Raw genomic sequence first — 19,007 nt, 5'->3', positions numbered from 1 at the left:
GTGGTCATCTGGCCTCTACTTTCTACAGAAAGACTGTGAACTCTATTTTTCCTTAATCAGTAAATCAATAAGTATTTATTAAGACCTACTATGTGGCAGGCAGTATGCCAGGTATTGTGGATACAAGGAGTGAAACAACACTCCCCTTCCACCTCTCTGTCTCTCTGTCTCTCTGTCTCTCTGTCTCTCTCTCTCTGTCTCTCTCTGTCTCTCTCTCTCTCTGTCTCTGTCTCTCTCTGTCTCTCTCTGTCTCTCTCTGTCTCTCTCTCTCTCCTCTCTCTCTCTCTCTCTCTCTCTCTCTCTCTCTCTCTCTCTCTCTCTCTCCACCATCTCTCTTTCTCTCTTTGTTTCTTTTTCTGTCTCTGTCTCTCAGCTATGCATCTTAACATATTTCAATATCCCACAATTTCTCTGGGATTCAGTTTCTTCATATATAAAACAAAAAGGTTGAACTAACTAGCCTCTGAGGCCCCTACAGAAAGGTGATATGAATTATACATGGTCTAGAGCTAGGCAGTGTCAGAAGTAGGATTCAAACCCAAGTCTTCCCGATTCTTCTTTTCTTCTTTCTCCCTGCTCCTCTTCTTCCTCCTCTTCCTCCTCCCTTCTGGCAGGGATACCCCTTCAACCAACACATATTTATAACTGTTCTGCAACTTATAGCCTTAATAAGTTGCTTGGGCCACTGACAAATAAAGTCATGTGCAGGGTCACACAGTCGGTACTCAGGTCTTCCTTACTCTTAACCAGTTCTCTCTCCACTGGTCCATACTGCCTCTCATGTTTATGCTTCTTAAGACCTAACTCAAATCCAATATTTCCACAGGAGCCTTCCCTGAGTGTCCTAGCCCCCAGTGGTCCCTGCTTCCTTGAACTTCTAAGGGAACTAACTGACCATAGCTCTCATTGCCCCCTTATTATATCCTGCCATCTATTGCTGGTCATTCTTTTGTGCTTTTGTCTTATCTCCCCAAGCATATCATCAGCGTGTTGAGGGCAAGGACCACGTCTTCTACATCTTTGTTTCCTCAGTATCTATCCTGCCACAGTGGCTTGTACTTGACATAGAAAAACTAACAATAATTATGATAATAAGAGGGGAGGGAGAGAATTTGGTACTCAAAATTTTTAAAAATGAATGTTCAAAATGTTTATTCCTGTAATTGGGGGGAAATAAAATATTTGAAAATAAGAAAGAATATGATGGAAAATGTTAATTATCCAGAATAAATTTAAAAAATAAAAATAATACAAAAGAAAAAATGATAATAATAATAGCTAGCATGTATATAGCACTATAAAGTGTGCAGAATGCTTTATGAAATATCTCTCTCACTTGATCACGTGTGGTGCTCATTGTGTATCTGAAGATGATGATTTAATTTTCAGCAAGTTTATACGCAGGGTGGATGCCATCATTGCTCTCTCCACCAAAGTCAGCCAGAGGGTCCTTAGACCTCTCTGCTTTCTTTTTTAGTGTATTCCTCTAAATCCTCGTTTGAATTAGAAGGGAGTAGGCAGACGTACAAAGCTAAAATCAATCCCAATTCTGACCAAAGCTAAATGGAACCCTTGATTTTCTCAGAGCCCTGAAATACTATGGGTAACTAGGACTGTTTATAGGAAAACAGACTTCATTATATTAGAGTTTTTGGCTGGGAAAACTTGACTTATTTTTGCTTTTTTTCCTCGGTCTCATGATGAGCTCACACTGAAACCTAGGAGGGGGTGTTATAACCAGGTTTTCCTCTATCAGCTCTGTCTCTTCACTGATGGGAACTAATCCTAACACAAACCCTTTCCATCATTAGCATCATGTCTCAATGGAAAAGGGGCTGGTCTGGGAGTCAGAGGGTTCAAATCCTGGCTCGGCCACTTAATAATATCTTGTGTGACCTGGAGCAAATTTCTTCACCTCCCCGAATCTCAGTTTCTCCATCTGTAAAATGAGGGCTTTGAACTAGAAGGCTTCTGAGATTCAATCTGGCTCTGAATCTATGACCCTAGGCTATGAGAAATTCAGGCAGCGAAGGGTTAATGTGGAAATTGAACTTCCAGCCCAGACTGCCAGCTTAGATAGTGCTTTTGTATGGGTCGGGGGAAAAAAGTCAGTTGTGATTTAGAAGAAAAACAGTGAGATTCGAGCAATTCCATGGAATACCTTGCTTTCCCTCAGGGCACGTGGAAGTGGTATATTAACCAAGGAATCGAGGAGAGGAAGAAAAAAGGCCAAATCACATTTCTTTGAAACAAAGAGGCTTTTTACCAGGAACAAGCCTTGATAAAAATTACAGTGGCATCGCAAGGCATTCACCCGCAGCGCCTGGGGCTATATTAAGGGAGGGAGGAAATCGGGGATGCAGCAGCCCAGAAATACAAATACTGCTGTCCCAGGAGCATTTTACATATAAATAATCCTTCTTAGAATAATGGATTGGCTTTAAATAGGGCCAGGTGGTGTGTGCAGCACCTAAGAGCTCTCCAATGGTAGTGTCAGAGATGTGAGCTCCCAGGGGGCTCTGGATACCCCAGCAGCGGGCCTGGTTGCTGATTCAAGGGGAAGTGGGACTCCTCAGTCCTCAATGCTCCCCCAGACAACTGACAAAAGGCGTCTCAGGGCCCCTGCCTGCAGAGAATTAGAAGAATGTGTTGAATGGGTGGCAGGGGTGGAAAGGATGAGAGGCCAAGATGAGAAGGGAAGGGAATAAGCATTTATACAGGGTCTACCATGTACCAAGCCCAATGTTAAGCTCTCTTACAAATATTATCTCATTTGTAAAACCCAGGGAGATGATATTTGATTAGTTCATTTTTACAGTTGAGGAAACTGAGACAGATAGAGATGAATTGACTTGCCCAGGATCACACAGCCAGAAAAAAAATGGCAGAGGCTGGATTTGAACTCATGGCTTTCTGAGTCTAAGCCCAGAGTTCTACTCACTGTACCACCAGCTGCCTCTTGGGATGATTCCTTCCCAAGGGACGACTTCGACTTAATTAATTGGCATGGGCCAAGGCTTGGGACCCAAGTCTAACATTGTTATGGGCTGGGAAGTTTCTCCTGGATGCCACAAGCAGAAACCCATCCTGGTTCCACCACCATTCCTTTTAAGATTTAGATTTTTTTTTTTGATTTTTCTCTTTTTTTTTCCTATTTTTATTTATTTTTTTTTCTATTTTTTATTCTTTCAGTTTGGTTCATATATGAACTAGCTTCTGTTTTGAAGACTTCCTTATTATCACACTCCTTATGGTTCCTGTTTGCTCCATCCAGGGCTCAAATGCCCTAAGACCATCTGAATTTGGCTCATTACTAACTCTTGTCTTTCTGTCTCTGGATATTAGCTTTAGTTTCCTCACAAGCTAAAAAATCGTGGAACACAAAACAACTTTATTGCAAACACCAAAGGAGAGTTAAGGAATTTGTACTTGTCTCCATAGAAAGTCAAGGAAATTTTTTCCTCTGGGGACCTCCACTTTGCCCAGGAAGACTTATTCATATTCCAAAGCTCATTGGGATAATTATAATTCAATACACAAAGATCAGCGATTGCTTCAGTGTGGATATTCTTTCTACCAATGTAAATCGCAATTCCTAGATGACTTGGTAGAGAATCTTCACTTGCGGCCATGGCAAACTGAGAAAGTGTTTTTAGAGTGCTTAGTGCTACTAAAGTGCTACTTTTAGTGTTACTAAAGTGCTTAGCTTAAAGTGCTGCCATCTGGCACATAGTAGGTATTTAACAAATATCTCTTCCCTTCCCCCTTAAGAAATTCATGATCTCCTCTCAACCTAGCTACTCTGGTCTTCAGATGATGGCTATATGGTCATATGACCACCAGGTCCTTTCCAGCTTGCTAGGGATTCCTTGTTTCCTGTCTAATTATCTCCCATTCTTGGAAAAAACCTCAGAGGAGGACCTTTACGGAGGAACACCACCACCAGCATGAGCAACTGACGTTTACACAGAAAACTAAACTTTACAAAGAATTTTTCAGATAGTGGAACCCACTGAGGACTGGAAGATTCATTGGCAAGAGATTCCATGACATGGATTGACTATCACTCTCATTTGCCCCTGCTCTGGCCCCAGCAACAATTAATTGGTGCAAGCACTCAGGGTCACCTAGCCTCTCTGCCAGACAGTTTCTCCATCTGTAGAATGGGGACAATACCTATGATCTGGCAGGTTAGGCAAATAAGATAGCACCCAGGCAAACACTAAATTTTGCTGTGAGAAAGTAGGTTTGGGAATGAAAAAGACATTACCAATCCTTATGAAGAAGCCTGGATTGGAAGAGATCTGGAATGGGAATTAGAAAACCTGGATTCTAGTCCAGATTACCAGTGGGATGACCTTGGCCAAATAATTTCCTTTGTCTAGGCCTCAGTTTCCTCATTTGTAAAATAAGGTGGTAGGACTGTGTTTCTGTAAACTCAAGGACCAGAGTTATTTCTCTGGGATCACCCTTTGCCTTCGTCTTCAGAGCTGTCCTTGGTTGACAGTGAAACAGGCAAGGACTCAGTTCTAAGGGGCAGATGGGAAATTAAGAAATGCTGAAGCATCAGATAATAGGGTCCTTTTGGAACCTGACTTGGATGAGACAGGCTGAAGCCAGATTTGGGGCTATTTACTCAATTAAGAACGTTTCTGCAGCCACCAAAGGCTCTCCCTCAGTTGTGTGTGGTAGCTGTAAGATTTGGTAGCTGTAAGATTTGGGAGCTGAGATATGGTCTGGGGCTGGCCCAGAACTTCTGTCTCATTTTGGCAATCTGTCCCTTCTTCTGAAGACATCTTTCCTGAGGCTGAATCTCAGGCCCTGATCCCAATTCCCTTCTCTCTGCTTTGCAGCTGATGCCCCTTCCCTCACCAATCCCTGGGGGTCATGTCCCAGGCTCGTGTTAGGAACTATAAACTGTTATTGATTATTATTAATATTTAGCATGTTTGTGAAAATGTCTTTCCCCCAGTGTTATTAATCTGCTGTGTTAATAATACCCAGTCTCCTGTTCCAAGCTCTGGGGAGTGCTCAGTGAGTGGAATGACAATGAGGCCGGGAACCTGAACTGGCTAACATTTGTCAGGAGATGGGAATGTGGAATTCAAGGCCTCCTTTTGGAGTCCTTTCTCTCTGTTACCCCTGCTTTATTCTCTTCCTCCTGCCAAGGTCCAGGTTTTAGTGAGACCTGACTTGGTGGGTTTGTTGGAGACCCAACTTCGCTGTGATTTTTATTAGAAACCAAACAATAATGATATGAAGAAAGGAAAAATACAACCAATATGAGCAAATTTCTCTTTCTAACAAAACCTTTTTTTTTCTTCAAGAATTAGGTCTCTAGGTTGGACCCCTTTGCATTTCCATGAAAAAAAATTTCCATTGACTTAGGAAGTTTTTCCATGCTTTATCAAACTTGACAGCAAAGTATTTGTACAGAAAATACTTGGCGAAAAGAAAAAAGTCAATTATACATTTCTTTTTCCCTGGGAATCTGGGCTCTGCAAGATGTTGTCTGGGTTGACTTTTGTCATGACGGTGAACTGGGAGCAAACCAAAGCAGTTGACCCTTCCAAAGGGGTGTCCAAATCCTTGGGGTAGTGCTACAAGCCTGGAGGCCTGCAAAAGACCCCATGCAGGGAAGGTGAAACTCACTGAAATGTTGGAGAATTGCCTTTCCAGCAATTGAACATTCACTTTCCTTTTAGGGGAGTCCAAAGCCGTAGGCTGGGAGACTGATAGACAGGTCTCTGGGGTGGCAGGTGGGATTCAGCTAAATGTGTGGGCAGGAGAATTATCCTTTCCTCTGAGGAATTTTCATTTTTTAGAAATCTATTATCCTATGATCCAGTTTTTTTCAAGGACTACTACGAGTCCTTTGTGTTGTTTTCATTCTTTTTGTGGACTGAAATAAAGGCTATCCTGTATTTAAGATATATTGTGAGCTGAGTGCCTGCCCAGGAATGGAGGACCCTTTGAACCATATCTGCAGAGACCAAGACACAGGCTATAGTCTCACTTTTTCAGAGGAAACTTGGTAGGGGTAAATGAGCCAAATTCTAAGGTTCCCAGGGAAACCTGAGTGGGGGCAAAATGATGCAAAAAGATTGGTTGGTTTTGGTTTTGCTTTTTTCTTTTTTTTAAAGAAACCACTCAAATTGAACCTGATCCATGTAAACCCAGAGCCTGAGATTCTGGGTTATGGATTATATAGGTCTTCAATAGGTTCCACCTGTGTTTTGTCATAACTTATTTGGCATCTCCTTCCCCTTCTCCTCCTCCTATTCCCTCCCACCATTTCCTCCACCAAACTCCCATATGTGCAGTGACTTAGATGGTCTTTGTGAAATTCACATGAGCTATAGATTTCTATGTATTTCTTTGGGGGTTTTGCCATTGAGAATTACCTACTGACAAAGTCTATCTATCTTCTATCCAAAACAGAGCAAACACATGAAAGACCATAGATATCCTTCAGGACGGACTGGGTTTTTTTTTGTTTGTTTTGTTTTGTTTTTTAGATGCTTTTACTTTATAAAAGGAACATTCGGTCCTTGTCTTCTCATTGGTCACAGGGCTCCTTAAAAAACCATTCTGAGCTTGCCTGGACTATCAGATCCCACCTCCTTCCCTCACCTCAAAGTATTTGTCATTGTGATTGGCTCAAAAGTAAACCAAATCACTTCTGGGATGTTTTTATAACTAATTACAGATGCTAGTGATTCCTAAATTCAGTTAGATTCAACAAACATTTATTAATTGCCTACTATATATAAAGGGTTGTGTTGAGCACTGCAGACACATGAATGAAAAACAACATTGTACCTGCCCTCAAATAGCTTATATGATAAAGGATATAATAAGAACATAATAAATATACTATAATAAACATAACAAAGGAGATATAAGACTGTGCCACACATTAGGTTCAGGTTTGCACCCACGAGATCCTTTTTAATTTATGATGAACACCTATTATTAGCTTAATTATAAATGATATTTTTTATCTACCAAACTAAACTATATTTTTATCCATCAAACAAACTAAATAAATAAGAACTCAATTATAACTATATTTATTTTTAAGTTAACTATATAGGGATTGAGACATAAAATACCAAAAAAAACCCTTAAGATATTAGATCACACCTTAATATATCCTCTGTATACCCATCTATGAAAGGGGATATGGCAGAAGGAGAGAGGCAGGTGGTGTAGTGGGTGGAGAGTTAGTCCTGGAATCCAGAAGACCTGGATTCCAGCCCTATCTCTGTTGTTTACTATTTGGGATTTGATGCTAGATTTTTATGACTCCAAGGTCTGCTAGCTAACCACTGTACCACACTGCCTGCTAGAAAGGGCTCTCATGAGAGGCAGTGGGTTCTCCCATAGCAAATGCTCAGTGATCACTTGCCAAATGTGTTGCAAATGGGACACTTGCTCAGGTATAGTTTGAGCCAGGTGGTCTGCTGAGCTCCCTTCTAACTCTGAGATTCTGTGATTTTGTGACATGGACAAAAAAACAGGCAGGTATCAAAGTACAGTGTGATGAGGGCAAAGGATAAGCCAAGCAAAGTTCTCTAGAAATGTTTGAAGAGGAAGGAACACTTCTAGCTGATGACATAGAGGAAGGCTCCATGGTGGAGGAGGCATGTGAGCTGAGTCTTGCCATGTCCTATGGTTTCTTGGGTTTTGTGTGACCTTTCTCTTCCTTTGTGTTCCTTCTCACCTCCTAAATGCTCCCTCCTAAATGATATAATAGTTAAAAAGTGCTTAGCGCATAGTAGATACTTAATAATGCTTATTCCCTTTCTCTCTGTTCTCTAAGACTTAGTGAGAAAACTTGGAGTACTAGGAGATTGAGTTTCAATCACTACCAGGGACAAGGAGTGTGCTAGAGTCAGCCTGAATCAGCTCCTGAGAGACAATTGTTAAATTTGCATGTGAGTATTTACACCTGGAAATCAGCAAATGCTACCAATCAAGGCTTGATTTATTGTTTACTCGACTATCTAGTCTTGAGAAATAGATTAAATTTAGAAATGTTCTGTACAAGGTTTTTTTTTTGGTTTTGGTTTTGGTTTTTGTGGAGAGCTGTTTCTTAAACACTTACCAGCACACTCCTGAGTGGGACACCCCAACCTCAGCTATATCTGCTGTGCACACGGTTACCACTCAGTCACTGCTACTTTCTAACTAGAAACCTCTTTGAGGATTGTTAGCCTGAATGAATTAGTGCAAGTGGGAAATCCAATCAGAGAAGTCAAGCTAGCTGTGGACAGCAACCTCCTAATCATTAGTCTGACACTAATAGACTATTTTGTGAAAATATTTCTGGGGCCCACCTGGCCAGCCTCTACTTTTGCCAGAAATACTGCACATGAATTGAATAAAGAGCTATTTGGACACAGGTTTTGTTAGGGAAAAGGCATGTTAAGGAACATTTTGAAATGCTGTCATAGGTGTTATTTCCTCCTTCACCCAAAGAAATCTTTTATTAAAAGAAAGCAGATAATTGTGAATCTAAAAAGAAAGGGCCTTTCCAGCCTATAGGTCTATATAGGGAAAAGGCAAGTGGAAAATTCACATGGTGAATTCAGTCAGTTTAGTGAATCAATTTAAATAATTCATGTTTTTATTTTCCTCTCAAATAGCGTTTTGAGATCTTGTTGTTTGGACAGCTGAGACATCTAGGTGACATAAGTACTGAACTGGGGAGTCAATATGACTCAAGTTTGAATCCTGCTTAGACACTTACTTGCTTTGAGACTCTGGGAAAATCATGTAACTTCTGCCTGCCTCATTTTCTTTATTTGTAAAATGGAGATAATGGAAGGTGGGGAGGTGAGGATAAAAGCACCCACCTCCTAGGTCTTCTGTGAAGATAAGTGAAATAATATATGTAGACCTTAAAATATAAATGTTATAATAATTATTAGACAATTTAATTTCTCTGAAGCAGGAATTAACAGAAAAGAGCTCTAGACTTAGAGGCAGGAGATATCAGGCACATAGTAGATACTTAATCAATGCTTATTCCCTTTCCCTCTGTTCTCTAAGACTCAACGAGAAAACTTGACTGGGCAAGTTACTTACCCTCTCTGAGATTCATGCTTTAAACAGAAATAAAATGCTAGACCTAGAATTCAGAAGATCTGGGTTCAAATCCTAATTTTGCTACTTACTAGCTGTTTGGTTTTAAGCAAGTAATTTCATCTCTCAGGGCCTCAGTTTCTTCATCTGTAATATGAGGAATGCTCAGGTCACTTCTTCCTCTAAAATTATACTCCTCATTTCTAGCATGCATTGCCTTCCTCATTGGATAGTTGGAAGGTAATACCAAACCCTGTAGGTTGGAGTTATTATTATTGTTATTAATAGTAGTAGTGATAGTAGACATTGTCATTGTCCATCATCACCGCCACAGTAGTATAGACCCACCATAGCATTTATCGTGGTTTTCCATTCAACTTCTCTAGAGTTCCATTTTCATTCAGAAAGAGATCTCTGAAAAGTCATTTTCCCATTAGTTTTTTTTCTCATTTAATTTGAAGCTCATCTCTCATAAGTTGTGGTGGCTTTTCATCTTCAGCTACAGGACAAATTAAGGAGCTGGTTTTAAATTCTTGTAACAAATGTGAACTACAACCCTGTGGAGAAACAGTTTCTTCTATTAAAAAAAAAAGTTCCTTTGGCTTTTTTTTTTTATAGCCAGTTAATTCTCCTCCTTAGCATCCTCAGCACTGATTCCAAAGCTTCTGGTAGGGCAGGGTGGGGGAACTGACATAATGCTATAATTAAACTAAGTTAGCCTACTGTTTAAGAATAACTAAGGAAACAGGCTGTGCAGTCCGGTGGAAAGAGTTCAGACTCTATACTTAGAGGAAGTGGATTCAAATCCTCCCTCCAGTGCATACTATCTGTATAACTTGGAGCAAGTCACTTTATTTCTCTGAGCCTCAGTTTCCCTCACTTGTAAAGTGAGAGGGTAATGCTAGACCTCTGAGGTCTCTTTTAGCTCTGAATCTAAGACCAATGGTTGATGATGCTGTTAGAGGTCTGAATGAGTTTCATCACAGGCCATGCTTGTCTATAGGTACATGGCTAGGCAGAATGATTTGTGGGAGTCCAAAGCATCTAAGTTAAAGGGATCCTTGTTCAGGGATGGATTGGACCAGGTGGCTCTTATGATCTCTTCCAAAGCTGGCATTTAGTGATGTGATTCAGTTTGGTAACAAGGCGGGAGCCTTCTCATCCTTTCTTCCAAACTTTTGTTGTTTTTCTTTGGTGGGATGGTGGCATGTGCCTGATTTCTAGTCCACAATTAAAAACCAATCCAAACAAGAGTCTGACCCAAAATAAGCCAGGAACACTTTAGGGAATTTAGTCACATTCCCTAAAGTTGGAAGGAGAATTGTTCCCTTACTAGTTACTAATGTGGATTGCTCCTTCTCTGGAACAACACACAGCATCTTCACTTGTACTTGCAGAGGAAGTATCATGGTCTAGCAGAAAGTGGGCTGGACTTGCAATGAGGAGACTTAGGTTCAAATCCCACTTCATTAATAGCTCTGGGGAAACCCCTTAAACTCTCTAGGACTCAGCTTCCTCATCTGTGAAATGGGAATAATAAGACCTCTAGTGACACCTTCGTAGAGTTGTTGAAAGGAAAATGTTTTACAAACCTAAAAGCGCATTAGAAATGGCAGTCAAAGGGGCAGCTAGGTGGCACAGTCTATAGAGCACCGACCCTGAAGTCAGGAGGACCTGAGTTCAAATCCAGCCTCAGACCAAACACTTAACACTTACTAGCTGTGTGACCCTGGGCAAGTCACTTAATCCCAATTGTCTAAAAAAAAAAGATAAAAAATAAAGAAATCTTGGCAGAGGTGCTCCCCCTCTCCTTGGGCTATAAAAGCTGACATGCCAGTTGGCCCTCCCTGGGACTGGAGTGACTACCATGGGGCAGGGAACATGGGTTAGATACATGAGCTGCCCTGAAGCTTCTGAGCAAATCAGAGATGTTTTTAAGAGTGGACTTCCTCAGCTTAAGAACTGTTCATTACAAGTACGTTGTAGAGACTCTGGGCACTGCAATGTGAGATAGCATAAAAAAGAAATCAATCCTCTTGGGTCAAGCCTCCAGAAACAGCCCTGAGAACCCAGAGCCATGGGAAGTGAGAGGGTTTTAGGCCATAGGCTCCAATAATAATATCTTAAACTTCTGTATTGCTTTGAAATTTATAAAGTGCATCTGACTTGCAGCTGAAACCTTCAATATACAATGTCCATGGAAAAAAAAGGTGAAATGATTTGTCCAGGGTCACACGGTTAACAAATATCTGAGGCAAGATTTGAATTCAGGTCTTCCTAATTCCAAGTCCAGTGCTCTGAAAACCACTATGCCACAATACCCTTGTGAAGCTGGTTAGGTAGTAATTTAAGAATGATTTTTTTTCTCATAATACACAGCAGTAGCAGCCTGGCCAGCAGAGTTGAATAGAGTTTTTAGATGTGGACTAAGGAAAACCTGGCTTCAAATCCTGCTACTCACTAGCTGTGAGGTCAGGTTCCTCTGAGCTTCAGGTAACTCTCATAGACTTAATGGCAAAATTATGGGTAGGTCGTGATCTGTGATCATTCATTCACTCATAGACTCCTGGTATATTGACATTAAGACGGCTGAGTTAAATGACTTCTCTTTGACCACACAGCTAATAAGTGTCAGAGGCTTGGCTCAAATGCAGGTCCCTCCTAAGTTCCTCCAAGTCAAGTCGAGTCAAAGAGCGTTTATTAAGTACCTACCATGTGCTGGGTCTCATGACTCTCTTAATGAAAACAGAGAGCCCTTTTACATTGCCCTCCACCAAAAAGAAAGCCCCAAATTCATATTTGGACCAGATCCCGTGGAAGTCTCCCCAGGGTCCCCTTCTTCTGTTGTCATGTCCCCACCCACATTTCACAGGAGTCAGGCGGGAACAGGCAGCATCTTGTACCTGCATCTGGGAGCAGCAGTTCCCTCAGCTAGCCCTTTCTCAACTCCTCCGTCAGAATTAAGAGGCTAATCAGACGGCAGGCAGCAAAGCATCTGACTTGCTAATACCAGGAGAGAGCACATTTACAGTAACCACAAGTATTTTCAGGATTATGGCCTATAATACTTAGGAAAGCTTGTTTCTGGGGTCATGTTTGTGTAAGGAGCCCGCTGTACTTTTTAGTAGAGGAAACATGTGTAAGTTACAGCAGACAGACGTTTGTAAGTTACAACATTTGTGAGTTACAGCAGAGAGCTGGGGGAAAAAAATTGGAACAGGAAAAATTGAGGAAAGTGAGATTCCTCCTGGACTAATTTAGTTTTCTTTGGGTAACGGACATTAACAAAATCTTTCTGAAGTATGGGGGAGGATCCCATGGAAGACATTAAGGAGATAGTATGTTTGCTCCTTAATGTCATTAATTAATTTCTCGGCTCCCGAGATGAGAAATGTGTTTCATGCTGAAAATGGTCATTTTTGTGGGGTGCTATCTCCCCCCATTACATCACAGGTCAGTCATTAATAAGCACTGTAGGAGCCCCTTTCTGTTCAACGAGCCCCACAATGGATCGTTTGTTGTCCTTATTATGGTGAAAAATCTAGGGCTCCTCTCCTCAATGCTGCCTTGCATTTAACTGAGAAATCAGGTCCCAAAATTCTGCTCAGGAGGCTTGGCTAATGGGAAATGTGTTTTTCTTTTCCCCCTCTTAATCTCTGAGGACCCATGGGAGTAGCAGGGGATTGAGGGGCATGTCTCCACCACCCTGCAAGGGTCCAATCTTGGATAAAGATTTTCCATCATTGGTTCTTTGTCATCTCATTCAATTGAATAAGCATTTATGAAGAGCCTTAGGCTCTAAGATAGAGACAGATTAAACACAAATATGAAACAATCCCTGCCCTCAAGGAGTTCGTAATCCACATTCTTACTTTTTTTCCCCCCAACATTTCTTAAATACCTACTATGCACAAAGTAATATAAAATGAGGGTGCTGGCATTGAATTCTCTATTTAGAAACATGTAATATTAGATCTAAGAGGACCTTTAGGTATTGAGCATCAGAGCTAGAAGGGGCCTTAGAATGTCAGAGGGAGAGGGCCCTTAGGACACAGAATGTCAGAGGGGGAGGGCCCTTAGAACACAGAATGTCAGAGCTGGGAGGGCCTTTAGAACAGAGAATGTAAGAGCAGGGAGAGGCCTTCGCACATGGAAGGTGAGAGCAGGAAAAGGCCTTAGAACCAAGAATAACAAAGCTGAGAGGACCTTAGGATGTAAAACGTCAGAACAGAGAAAGGGACCTTAAAAGAATATCAAATCCAACCCTCTCATTTCTCATATGAGGAGCCCGAGACCCAAGGAGATAAAGTGACTTTCCCAAGGCCATACTGAAGGTTGGTGACTCACCTATCCCCTCTCCAGCCCACACAGGACACCTTTCCTGCCTCACTCTGCCACAGGCCATCCACATCAAAGCTAATTTTGGAGAGGTGAGGAAGATCCATCCCGGCCTGGGCTGTTCACATCTTCCAACAGCACCTGCTGTTGAATTCTGAAAGGTCTCTGTAAAGCCTCTAAGACAAAGGTTCTTCATCTAGTTTGTCATGGACCCTTTGGCAATCAGTCTGGTGGGGCCTAGGGATCCCTTCTCAGAATCACGTTCTAAATGCATAAGACAAAATAAATAGGATTTCAGAGGAAACCAATTATTTTGAGATAGTTATCAAAATATATGTGTGTGTGTGTGTGTGTATATATACACACACACACACACACACACACACACATACATGCCTAAACATAATACATGCACACATACATACAGACAGGTGTATGTGTATCCATATATATACATATATGTGAATATGTATATATACACACAGACACATGTACCTCACATACATAAACACATGCCCCTGCCCCCCTCCACATCTGTCTCCCCAAGTTCACAGACTCCAGGTTACAAGCCTTGGTAGACAATAAATAAAAAAATAGGATAAGTTAGAGGTTAACTCAAAACAAAGAAGCCAATAACAACGACAACAAAAAAAAACCCTTCTTGCTTTGGGAACTCAAAGATCACAGGTTCAGCGGAGTCCATGCTTTGTTCTAATAACAGTCACAGAGATGACAAGTTCTGAAGGCAAGGCTTTGAATTACCTCTCAGCTTCAGCTTTCTCGTCTGTAAAATGATGAAAATTATAATATCATACACATATATTACATACACAAATATATCATGCATAATATATGTACCATATAATTAATATATCATACACAGAGACACACACGTTTATATATGTATATGATATACATATATCGTATGTAAACTATAGAATAGATACTATATGTAATATACTGATATATGTAAAATAATATTTATTTTAACATATCATATAATAATATACACATAACATAATACATATTATGGAAAATGATATATACACACAATATAATATTTATATGTTATATATAACAGAATTGTTATATATTATGATATACACACAATATACTATATATCACCATATTACATAATGTAATTACATATTATATACACGCATGTTTACATAATTATATGTATATAAGTGTATAAATATATCTATACATATCTGTATCTACAGATACATGTATTATATAATACATACATGCATGCATGCATACATATATAATTTGTTAAAATAAGCTGGCTTTTGAGCTAAGAAGACCTAGGTTCAAGTCTCGCCATTAACACATATGGACTTCATAACTCTGAGTAAGTCACATATCCTTTCAATGCTCAGAGAGAAGGTGCCAACCTCTGTTTGTGGAAGGGACTTCCTCAACTGGGAGAAGATCAAATAAGTTCATATGCAAAGAGCTTTACAAACCTTAAAGTGACTTATAAATGTTAGTTATTATTATCTATAATAATGAAATCATCAGTCTATATGTCTATGTATATACATACATCCCCTCATTTACATGTTATATAATATGTAGTATATGTATATACATATATGCCCTTATATAAATTATTACTCATCCTAGAATATGCTTCTTGGCCTAATATTTACCTTGTGTTCACGGACATCATCTGATTTGAGCCTCAAAACAACCCTATGATATAGGTATGATAAGGATTATTCCCAGAGATTCAGAAAATCGAAGTGACTTGTCCATGATCATCCAGGTAATAAATATGAAAAGGAACACCTGAACTCAGGCCTTCTAGTGCACCCCACCAGCCACTCTGATATAGAAACTCTTGTTAACCCTTGATAAGTAGCTTTCCAGAGACCCCTTTGCTGACCTCGCTACATTTGATGGCTAGCAGTATCACTTGGATCCTTACCTACGCATGACACTGGGTAGGATTTGGAACTGCATACCTCTCGCTGAAGTTGGCTAGGGCATAGGGAGAAAGCAGACAAGAACCCTGCAACATTAACCCAAGGATTCTTTGGGAATATAAAAATCCATTGTCACCTTATGCTGGAGGTATAGAAGACCCTCAAAGAGAAAGGCAAGGCTGTGTAGTTGGTCACTGAGAAGGAACTGTAGACACCTAATGGAGATGCCAATAAAAAAGCCAGGCTGTTGTAGTGAAGAATGTGGTGGACATAGGATCAGGAAGACCTCAATTTGAATTCTGCCTCAGACAGTCATTGGCTGAGTGACCCCAGTCAGTCTCTTAACCTCTCTGTGCCTCAGGTTTCTCATCTGCAATGGGAGGGGGTTGGCCTGCATGACCTCTATAGTCCCTTTCAGCTCTGAAGCTATTACCTTAGAAGATTATGGAGGGGAAGGTGCCCAGTTGAGCTGAGATGGCTGAAAAGGAGTTTGGAATGGGGCCTTCCTTATAGCATCCCTCAGGGAATGAATGAATGAATCAATCAATCAGTGGATGAATCAATGGCTAGATGAATTCATGAACAGCCTACACATTGTGGAGCCAGTTGGATTTCTTCACTTCTCAGATTGACTCTATAAGCTCTAAGGATTGATTGCTGACAAGTTGGGCTGTCTATGACACGTTTCTCAACAGGAATTCAGCCTGAACTTAATAAACCAGACAAAGAGTAGGTCAGAGGATTCCCCCACAGGAGAAATGTCATATAGGGTGAGCTATTACTAAGGAGAAATTGAAAAAGGTTGGCATTTCCTGGCTATAGTCTGGGTATGGTTTTTCCTCTTCTTGCCCTTTCCCCTTTCTCTTCCTATTACCTTCTGAGCATTCTTATTTTTCTTCTATGTGTAGGTCTCCCTGAAGGATTCTTGGGAAAGGGCCCACACAGCCATGATCCCATAACCTGAAACGGCCACAAAACCCAAATAAAAAATTTCAGGTTTCCTTACAAGTAAATAACATAGAATTGTGTCACGATGATTTCTGAAGTTATAAGAAGAGAGGGAGGAGGGAAAGACACAAAACCTGGTGTTCTTGGCACTGCTTTCTACTGCGCCAGAGAATAGTGATCGGGGATACTCCGGCCATAATTGAAGGCTGGTTAGCAGTGATTGTAGGCCTGCCTCAGTATTGCAAGCTCTAGCGGTACTTTAACAAATTACCCTTAGCTTAGTCTGTTCACTTGCTGAAACTCTCCATCCAGCCCTATTTTAAAGAGGTTTCTATTTGGGGGTAATGCCCCATGTGCCTCTCTGAAGCAGTCTGATTTGGGTTCCTTCATTGAGAGAAGCCAGCCTTTTAAACTTAAGCCTTTTTGGTAGGCATGCTGACCTACATCAGAATTGCAGCCTGGACACTGGATATCTGAACCCTTTCCTTCTGCCTTACCCCATTTCCAGACTGGGTTTTTCGTGGTGTTGTTTGTTGCACCCAAAATTCATCCATACTGATTAAGCCTCTCAGCCAATCTGGGGAGTAAGGCTGAGCTCTCACCACAATTACAGAGGCTAAGATGGAGATGTGGAGAGGATAAGCCTACCCCACCAGCTAGCCAGGAGAGCTGATAGAGGGACCATGCTTTAATCAGCAGGAAATCCTTCCTCCCTCCCATGAATCCTTTAGTTGCTTGGCTCATAGATTAAACATATTCCCACCTCACCCCACCCCACTTCACCCCACCCCGCCAACACTGGGTAAGAATTTCATTTTATTTTATTTTATTGCAAGTCAAATCAAGAAACAAAGAAAATTCAAAAACCTTGAGAAGACTCTAGGCTCAGATATTTAACTCTGTCAGGGACATCAGAGGTCATCAAACCCCCTCATTTTACAGAAGGAAGATACCGACATCCATCCCTGGGATGTGCCTTGCCCCACGTCACACAGGCAACAAACGGCAGAGACAAGATTTAAACCCCATTCTTCAGCTGTCAAAATACAGCGTTTGTTCGACTGAACTATATTGCCTTTTACTCAACTTTGGGGAAAGTTTCCTGACTTTTAATTCTAGCTGTAGCTCTGAGAAATAATCACACATTCCCTAATTGTGCTGGAAGGGGGAGAAAAAAATGGGGGTCCACACCCTTCAGGATCTAAAGGAAGTGCATTGTACGGAGAGTGAGTTCTCCAGCCTCATTTTGTTTGTTAGCTCAGTGCAGTTACCAATTCCAGATAATAAGGTGGCATGTTAATTACCCCCTCTCATAATTTACCTCTATTCTGCAGGCATTCCGTGGGGATGTTTTATGGGGGTGTTCTTTGAAACCTAAACAACTCCAGATCCTTAGGGTGGAGGGAAGCAACAGCTGTAGTTTTTGTTGTCGAATTTCTGAAAGGATCCTAGGAGTCAATTAAAAAGGAACCGTTGGCCACTTAAAATGTAATAATTACTTCTGTGAATGCCGCTAAATTAAATAAGTGTTATCCCCATGATTCCCCCCCACCCCAAGACTTTGGTTTCTTTTGAAAGAAAACATTTTGTTAGTCTTTGAGTGAATCTGTTAGCAGCCAGTGTGTGAAAATATTAAATCTGTTTTTTCTTTCTTTCTTTTTCCCCGCTGGGGCATGAAAATCATCTTTTCCTGGGGCTTTGCTTTCCAGAGCTTTGTATAAACTAGTACATAGGAAATGCGGCATTAGGGGTAGGGTGGGGATAGGGAGAAAGAGGGTCAAACTGACCATGTCTTTGGATTGATAACTAGGCTAAAGTGATTTAGGCAGGAATTGAAATGAGTTGAATGTCCCCCCTTAATTTAGTACCTGGTTCTCCAGATTCTCCTTTCTTCCCATTCTTTCTTTTTTCTCTATTGACTCCTATCATCTCTGTCCTCTTCTCCTTCATAAATAGTGTGATAGCTTCTTCAATCAATTAATATACAGCATTGTTTAAGTACCTTTAACTGGTGGGCACTGGGCTAAGTGGTGGGGATACACCAAGGCAAAAATGTAACAGCCTCAGGTTGGAACTCCATATGACTGTGTTCAAATACATGCAAGGTAATTGTGAAGGTGGCACTAGCAACTGAGGGGATCAGGAAAGGCTCCCCATTTCCTGAGCTAAGCTTCGAAGAAAATGAGATTTGGCTAATGTGGGGATTATTTTTGCTTGCTTACATGTTTGTTAACAGGTTTTGTTTTTCTTGATTTTTCATGTGGGGAGGGCAAGGGAAAGGTGTGTATGTGGGGGGAGAGGTAATAGCTAAGAATAAAACAACATTTAATTTCAATAAAAGAGGAATTATATAAGGCAGAGATCATGACGGAGCACATTCTGGGCATAGGGGAACATCTCTGTGAGATGGGATGTTGTGGGTGCCTTCCAGTGGGGTATCAGGATCTACCTAGAAAAGACTCCATCTTTTTGGCTTCTGAGCCTCAAAAGTTGTAGGCAAAGTAAATGGCTAAACATGTTTAGAAGTTAAATGAGTATTAGGTTTCCCATCATACACATGATTTCACCTTCTGTCTCCAAGTCCATGAATAGTCAGAAGCTTTTATCCAACCTCTTTTAGGATGGGATAAGAGGAAGTGAGCCTTAATTATAGTGTGAAGGTCTTACATTAGATATAAGGAAGAAGCTGTTAATGGCGAT

At 40.9% G+C, this 19,007-nt stretch overlaps 1 protein-coding gene across 1 annotated transcript in view; it reads left to right on the top strand.

Moving 5' to 3' along the window:
- Positions 1–19,007, top strand: part of PRDM16 (PR/SET domain 16) — a 646,704-nt gene that overhangs the window by 202,020 nt on the left and 425,677 nt on the right.

The sequence above is a fragment of the Phascolarctos cinereus genome, unplaced genomic scaffold (assembly GCF_003287225.1).
Source record: "Phascolarctos cinereus isolate Bilbo 61053 unplaced genomic scaffold, phaCin_HiC Scaffold_726;HRSCAF=1367, whole genome shotgun sequence".
NCBI classification, from domain to species: domain Eukaryota; kingdom Metazoa; phylum Chordata; class Mammalia; order Diprotodontia; family Phascolarctidae; genus Phascolarctos; species Phascolarctos cinereus.
This window is presented reverse-complemented; position numbering and strand designations above follow the sequence as displayed.